Raw genomic sequence first — 7545 nt, 5'->3', positions numbered from 1 at the left:
CCTTTTGATGCTTGTGTATTCTGTTGGAAAAATTATTTTGCCATTGTGTTGACAATTAAAAACTCAGTCAGCAATACAAACAATACAGAATTAGAGTTTAGAAATATTTACCTAGTCACTGTTTGCTGCAAAAATGGACCTTGGTCAGGATAGCCCCCTTATATTTATTTTATTTAGTGTTCCTGTAGCTCAACTGGTAGAGCACTCCTAAACAAGCACAAGGTTGGTGGTTCGATTCCCTGGGAACACATGATATGTAAAAATTTATAGCCTGAATGCACTGTAAGTCGCTTTGGATAAAAGCGTCTGCTAAATACATAAATTTAAATTTATATTTAATATGTTGCAAATAAAAACGCTGCTGGAAAGAGAGAAGTACAGTCTGTTCAATGGATTGTGCATTCAAACCCTTGTCTTTCCAAAAATGTCTTGTTGACAAAAAGCTCTTGAAAACATGCTTATCTTAGACCAGTGGTTCCCAACCTTGGTCCTGGAGTGCCCCCAACACACACAAGCACATTTTAGACATCTCTCAAATCCGACACACCTTGGAACAAGTCTTGGAGTCTCTATCAATGAGTTGATGAGTAGATTCAGGTGAGTTTGTTTAGGGAAACACATAAAATTCTGCAGAACTGGGAGTACTTGGGGACTAGAGTTGGGAACCACTGCATTAAACCAGTAATGAACTGTATGTTTATCCCTCATGAGAGACAGAAATGCATTTGTATTCATGTCAAACTAAATATGCCATCTACCCTAAGATCCATTTAGTTTTTCTTAGCAAAACATTTTTGACATGAAAATACTACCTTCTTCCCTATCAGCAGACATGGATGAGAGAGCATACCGAGAACAGAATGAGAAGACCATTCGCAGCACTCAAACAGCTCTTCGCAACTTCCTGGTTTCTAAGTATCCAACCAAGACCAGAGAGATACAGTATTGTTCAAAATAATAGCAGTACAATGTGACTAACCAGAATAATCAAGGTTTTTAGTATATTTTTTATTGCTACGTGGCAAACAAGTTACCAGTAGGTTCAGTAGATTGTCAGAAAACAAACAAGACCCAGCATTCATGATATGCACGCTCTTAAGGCTGTGCAATTGGGCAATTAGTTGAAAGGGGTGTGTTCAAAAAAATAGCAGTGTCTACCTTTGACTGTACAAACTCAAAACTATTTTGTACAAACATTTTTTTTTTTCTGGGATTCAGCAATCCTGTGAATCACTAAACTAATATTTAGTTGTATGACCACAGTTTTTTAAAACTGCTTGACATCTGTGTGGCATGGAGTCAACCAACTTGTGGCACCTCTCAGCTGTTATTCCACTCCATGATTCTTTAACAACATTCCACAATTCATTCACATTTCTTGGTTTTGCTTCAGAAACAGCATTTTTGATATCACCCCACAAGTTCTCAATTGGATTAAGGTCTGGAGATTGGGCTGGCCACTCCATAACATTAATTTTGTTGGTTTGGAACCAAGACTTTGCCCGTTTACTAGTGTGTTTTGGGTCATTGTCTTGTTGAAACAACCATTTCAAGGGCATGTCCTCTTCAGCATAGGGCAACATGACCTCTTCAAGTATTTTAACATATGCAAACTGATCCATGATCCCTGGTATGCGATAAATAGGCCCAACACCATAGTAGGAGAAACATGCCCATATCATGATGCTTGCACCTCCATGCTTCACTGTCTTCACTGTGTACTGTGGCTTGAATTCAGAGTTTGGGGGTCGTCTCACAAACTGCCTGTGGCCCTTGGACCCAAAAAGAACAATTTTACTCTCATCAGTCCACAAAATGTTCCTCCATTTCTCTTTAGGCCAATTGATGTGTTCTTTGGCAAATTGTAACCTCTTCTGCACATGCCTTTTTTTTAACAGAGGGACTTTGCGGGGGATTCTTGAAAATAGATTAGCTTCACACAGACGTCTTCTAACTGTCACAGTACTTACAGGTAACTCCAGACTGTCTTTGATCATCCTGGAGGTGATCATTGGCTGAGCCTTTGCCATTCTGGTTATTCTTCTATCCATTTTGATGGTTGTCTTCCGTTTTCTTCCACGTCTCTCTGGTTTTGCTCTCCATTTTAAGGCATTGGAGATCATTTTAGCTGAACAGCCTATCATTTTTTGCACCTCTTTATAGGTTTTCCCCTCTCTAATCAACTTTTTAATCAAAGTACGCTGTTCTTCTGAACAATGTCTTGAACGACCCATTTTCCTCAGCTTTCAAATGCATGTTCAACAAGTGTTGGCTTCATCCTTAAATAGGGGCCACCTGATTCACACCTGTTTCTTCACAAAATTGATGACCTCAGTGATTGAATGCCACACTGCTATTTTTTTGAACACACCCCTTTCAACTAATTCAACTAATTGCCCAATTGCACAGCCTTAAGAGCGTGCATATCATGAATGCTGGGTCTCATTTGTTTTCTGAGAATCTACTGAACCTACTGGTAACTTGTTTGCCACGTAGCAATAAAAAAATATACGAAAAACCTTGATTATTCTGGTTAGTCACATTGTACTGCTATTATTTTGAACAATACTGTATTAATATATCAATCACATATATTTGAAAATTGACAGCAAATAATAGTTATGTTTTCTCCAGATTATCTAAAATCATGAAAAAAAAGACAATCTAAAAAACAAAAACCTTTACATTAATGAAAAATCTAAGTAATAAACAATTATAGCTTGAGTAGCAAGTTTTTACAAAACAGTGAGTGAGTCCTTCTAGCTAATGTTGATTTACTACGGGTTGAGCCTGGGCAACACAGGCATTTTTAGGTTACCAAAGGAGGAATCCTGAGTGATGAAGAGGCCAGATGAGTGTGCATGTGCATGCTGAAACCAAACCAGAGAAAAATGCACATCTGATGGACATTATCAAGAACAAACGAATACTAAAAACTCCCTGTATGAAGCCTATGGCACCTGTAAAGCTGCTTTCTGCTGTGCTGCTGCTCGGCCTGATCCCTGAACTCCTTCACTGCTGGTCGAGAGAGGGGGATGCTGGAAAAGAAAGGCCAAACACTGTACTGCATATGATATGACTTCTTTAAGAGTATGCAAAATGAAAGAGAGAAAGAGAGAGAGAACCAGTGAAACCCTGAAATCAGATGTTTCTAGTGATAGTTATGGATATAACAGACAGTACCTGGCTCCTGGGTTATTCATAGACTGACTCTGTATCAGGCGTCTCTTCTCCTTATCCAGCTCAGCTAGAATAGCAACCCTGTTTTTGTTTTACAAACCTACCCAGGTCAAATTTACAGGTTAAATCATTCAAATGTGGAATTGAAAATTGGCAAATCTAGAAACAGAGCGAGAACCACTGATTAAAGCTTCACTCGCATTGTGTGACGGGTATGCTTTGTTATTTTTAGGGATTTAACGTTACTTCGAAAATTATTATTATTTTAAAAAAAAAGACTTTCAATTATTATAAAAAATGATAGTCCAGCTGTTTCTGGCATCTGATATGTTACAGTATTTACCTTAATATAAATATGAAACAGGAGAAACTACCATAAAATTTACGCTAAACGGACGAATGTTGTCCTCTCCTCTGATAAATAAAGCAGCTCTCTCTCTCACGCGCGCTCGCGCACCACCTGGAGAACCGGAGCGAGTCTGAACCTTTGGAACGCTCGCGAGTTCTTCTGAATGTTCTAATAATTAATTCTCTTTATTTTGTTATATATCTTTTCCTTGTTATGCTGCTATTTGGACTTCAAATATCACCATAACATATACATTTACATGACATATACATTTTATGTTTCACATGTTAGCAAAAGGCAAATCAATTTTATGTGTGATTATTATTAAAATATTTTATTGAAATTAAATTCATTTGAACTTATTTTTCTAGAAGCACAGGGTTCAGCAGCTTCTATATTATTGGGTAACGTAATCAGCTCTATGCAACATAAATTAAAGATAATTTAAAAAAAGTATTGTTTACCTGACATTTGGAAATCAATCAAACAATGAAATGAAGAAATACAGTCTTGTTCAAAATAATAGCAGTACAATGTGACTAACCAGAATAATCAAGGTTTTTAGTATATTTTTTATTGCTACGTGGCAAACAAGTTACCAGTAGGTTCAGTAGATTCTCAGAAAACAAATGAGACCCAGCATTCATGATATGCACGCTCTTAAGGCTGTGCAATTGGGCAATTAGTTGAATTAGTTGAAAGGGGTGTGTTCAAAAAAATAGCAGTGTGGCATTCAATCACTGAGGTCATCAATTTTGTGAAGAAACAGGTGTGAATCAAGTGGCCCCTATTTAAGGATGAAGCCAACACTTGTTGAACATGCATTTGAAAGCTGAGGAAAATGGGTCGTTCAAGACATTGTTCAGAAGAACAGCGTACTTTGATTAAAAAGTTGATTAGAGAGGGGAAAACCTATAAAGAGGTGCAAAAAATGATAGGCTGTTCAGCTAAAATGATCTCCAATGCCTTAAAATGGAGAGCAAAACCAGAGAGACGTGGAAGAAAACGGAAGACAACCATCAAAATGGATAGAAGAATAACCAGAATGGCAAAGGCTCAGCCAATGATCACCTCCAGGATGATCAAAGACCGTCTGGAGTTACCTGTAATTACTGTGACAGTTAGAAGACATCTGTGTGAAGCTAATCTATTTTCAAGAATCCCCCGCAAAGTCCCTCTGTTAAAAAAAAGGAATGTGCAGAAGAGGTTACAATTTGCCAAAGAACACATCAACTGGCCTAAAGAGAAATGGAGGAACATTTTGTGGACTGATGAGAGTAAAATTGTTCTTTTTGGGTCCAAGGGCCACAGGCAGTTTGTGAGACGACCCCCAAACTCTGAATTCAAGCCACAGTACACAGTGAAGACTGTGAAGCATGGAGGTGCAAGCATCATGATATGGGCATGTTTCTCCTACTATGGTGTTGGGCCTATTTATCGCATACCAGGGATCATGGATCAGTTTGCATATGTTAAAATACTTGAAGAGGTCATGTTGCCCTATGCTGAAGAGGACATGCCCTTGAAATGGTTGTTTCAACAAGACAATGACCCAAAACACACTAGTAAACGGGCAAAGTCTTGGTTCCAAACCAACAAAATTAATGTTATGGAGTGGCCAGCCCAATCTCCAGACCTTAATCCAATTGAGAACTTGTGGGGTGATATCAAAAATGCTGTTTCTGAAGCAAAACCAAGAAATGTGAATGAATTGTGGAATGTTGTTAAAGGATCATGGAGTGGAATAACAGCTGAGAGGTGCCACAAGTTGGTTGACTCCATGCCACACAGATGTCAAGCAGTTTTAAAAAACTGTGGTCATACAACTAAATATTAGTTTAGTGATTCACAGGATTGCTAAATCCCAGAAAAAAAAATGTTTGTACAAAATAGTTTTGAGTTTGTACAGTCAAAGGTAGACACTGCTATTTTTTTGAACACACCCCTTTCAACTAATTGCCCAATTGCACAGCCTTAAGAGCGTGCATATCATGAATGCTGGGTCTCATTTGTTTTCTGACAATCTACTGAACCTACTGGTAACTTGTTTGCCACGTAGCAATAAAAAATATACTAAAAACCTTGATTATTCTGGTTAGTCACATTGTACTGCTATTATTTTGAACAAGACTGTAAGTGCTTATAATGAGGTGTTAAAATTAATAAAATCACTCTTTTAATGACTCTGAAAATACATTTTCATTGTAGCTCAGAGGGATTTTAATTCTGATACATGGTATAAATTTAAACAGAAAAGAATGGACAAACAGAAAAAAACAAAAGCAATGAACAAACTCAATGTGAAATATGAAACCATTTTTACATTAGTGAAAGGTTTCATTTGTGGAAAAAACATAACAATTTTCCGATCGGTACAAAGGAGCACTAATATTCATTTACAGTTATACAAGATACAATTGACTGGCTAAATACATTGTTCATTATCTTCTTTTTCGAAAAAAGAACAACCTGAAAATCATTTGTATGTGTCAGAAATTGAATGGAGGAAAGGGTCTGGAATATGAACAGCATTTATCACCATAAAATATGAAATAGTAAATATGAACATGTTGGATGGCACAGAGGAACCCTGCATTATCACGTCTTCTCTATAATAGCAAAAAATACTGCAGGCATATGCATCATTTGAAAGATGTGGTTATGACAATATAAAAAATCGAAGACAGCACCAAAACAGCTGATGAAAGACAGGAATGCAATAACGTGAGTCGTCTAGCAGATTGCTTGCAGTCGTGCAGCTAAATAATCTTTAATATTAGTTATGAGGACATTTACATAAAAAAGCCCTGAGTATAGAGACGGTTGTTAAGGCATAACATGGTGCATAAGCAGTTTATTTCATAAAGGAAATATGAGGAAACATCACCCTATTCCACATTTTTCCTAAACGGTTTGAACAGAAATATGTCATGTGAAGTGTAGGGCTGATCAGAAACCCTCAGCTATAAAATGTCAAAATATCATGACAGTGTGATGGTCTGTTTAATGGTGAATACAGCTGCATTCAACAAGCATGTGTGACTCTGGGAAAGATAAGAGTATTAAGTTCCTCCAAAGTTTTAGTAACTGTCTGATATATGAAATAAAACTGAATAAAAGCAGACTATTTTGGCAGATTACATGCAGCAGTTTTTATTTTATTTTTTTAATCAATTGTTAACGCTTAATCTGTGTTTAAGAAAGCAGACTTCCACAGAGCACAGTGAGGGATCGTTTGAGCTGTTATGTGAGAAAGCACTACGTAAAATGAAGTCTAGTGCTCTGAAATAATGCTTAAAAGTCCATGTTAAGCACCTGTGCCAACCAAATCATGGCTTCAGCCAAACCTAAAGACAGCCTCCAGTTGATGAATTTGTTTCTTATAGCAGTTCTACCATAGAAACATTTAATATCCCATTTAATATATATTACTTGCCTTCAAGAATGAAACACATGCCAGTGAATCACAAATAATATTTCACTCTAAAACCTAAAAAAAAAAAAAAAAAAAAATGCTATTAACATAATCCTATTTTTTGTACCACAAAAATTACCTTTATATATTATTTAATACAAATAAAATCATTTTTTTTATTCTCATTAACATAAAATAATGTTTTTAAAGAGTGATCCAAACTACAAAAATTTTATTTATATAAATTTCTTGCATTATGCATACTGATAATCTTATTATATTTATAAATTGTATATAAATGTATTTTTTATTCTCATTACTGTAAAATTTTGCTACTAAAAAGAAACCAAACAGTTCTTAAAAATAGAAAATTATAAGTACTGTAATGAGAATGGCATTTTCCTTGCATTACATGTAATTTGATTATGCAAGATTATCCTTAATTTATGAAAAACATTTAATATATAATATTTAAAAAAATCTAACTTATTTTAATCTAATTACAGTCATGAGGAGTTTTTCCCTTTTATCATACATCTATTATATGGTTTATGAAAATTCTGTATAAACCAAAACTCACTTTGATTCTCATTACTGAAAA

The 7545-nt window shown here is 35.8% G+C and overlaps 1 pseudogene; it reads right to left on the bottom strand.

Annotated features, from left to right (window-relative positions):
* Positions 1-2725: 2725 nt before the first annotated feature.
* LOC128020667 (SOSS complex subunit C-like) lies at positions 2726-3269 on the bottom strand (annotated as a pseudogene).
* Positions 3270-7545: the final 4276 nt, after the last annotated feature.

The sequence above is a fragment of the Carassius gibelio genome, chromosome A10 (assembly GCF_023724105.1).
Source record: "Carassius gibelio isolate Cgi1373 ecotype wild population from Czech Republic chromosome A10, carGib1.2-hapl.c, whole genome shotgun sequence".
Lineage (NCBI taxonomy): Eukaryota > Metazoa > Chordata > Actinopteri > Cypriniformes > Cyprinidae > Carassius > Carassius gibelio.
This window is presented reverse-complemented; position numbering and strand designations above follow the sequence as displayed.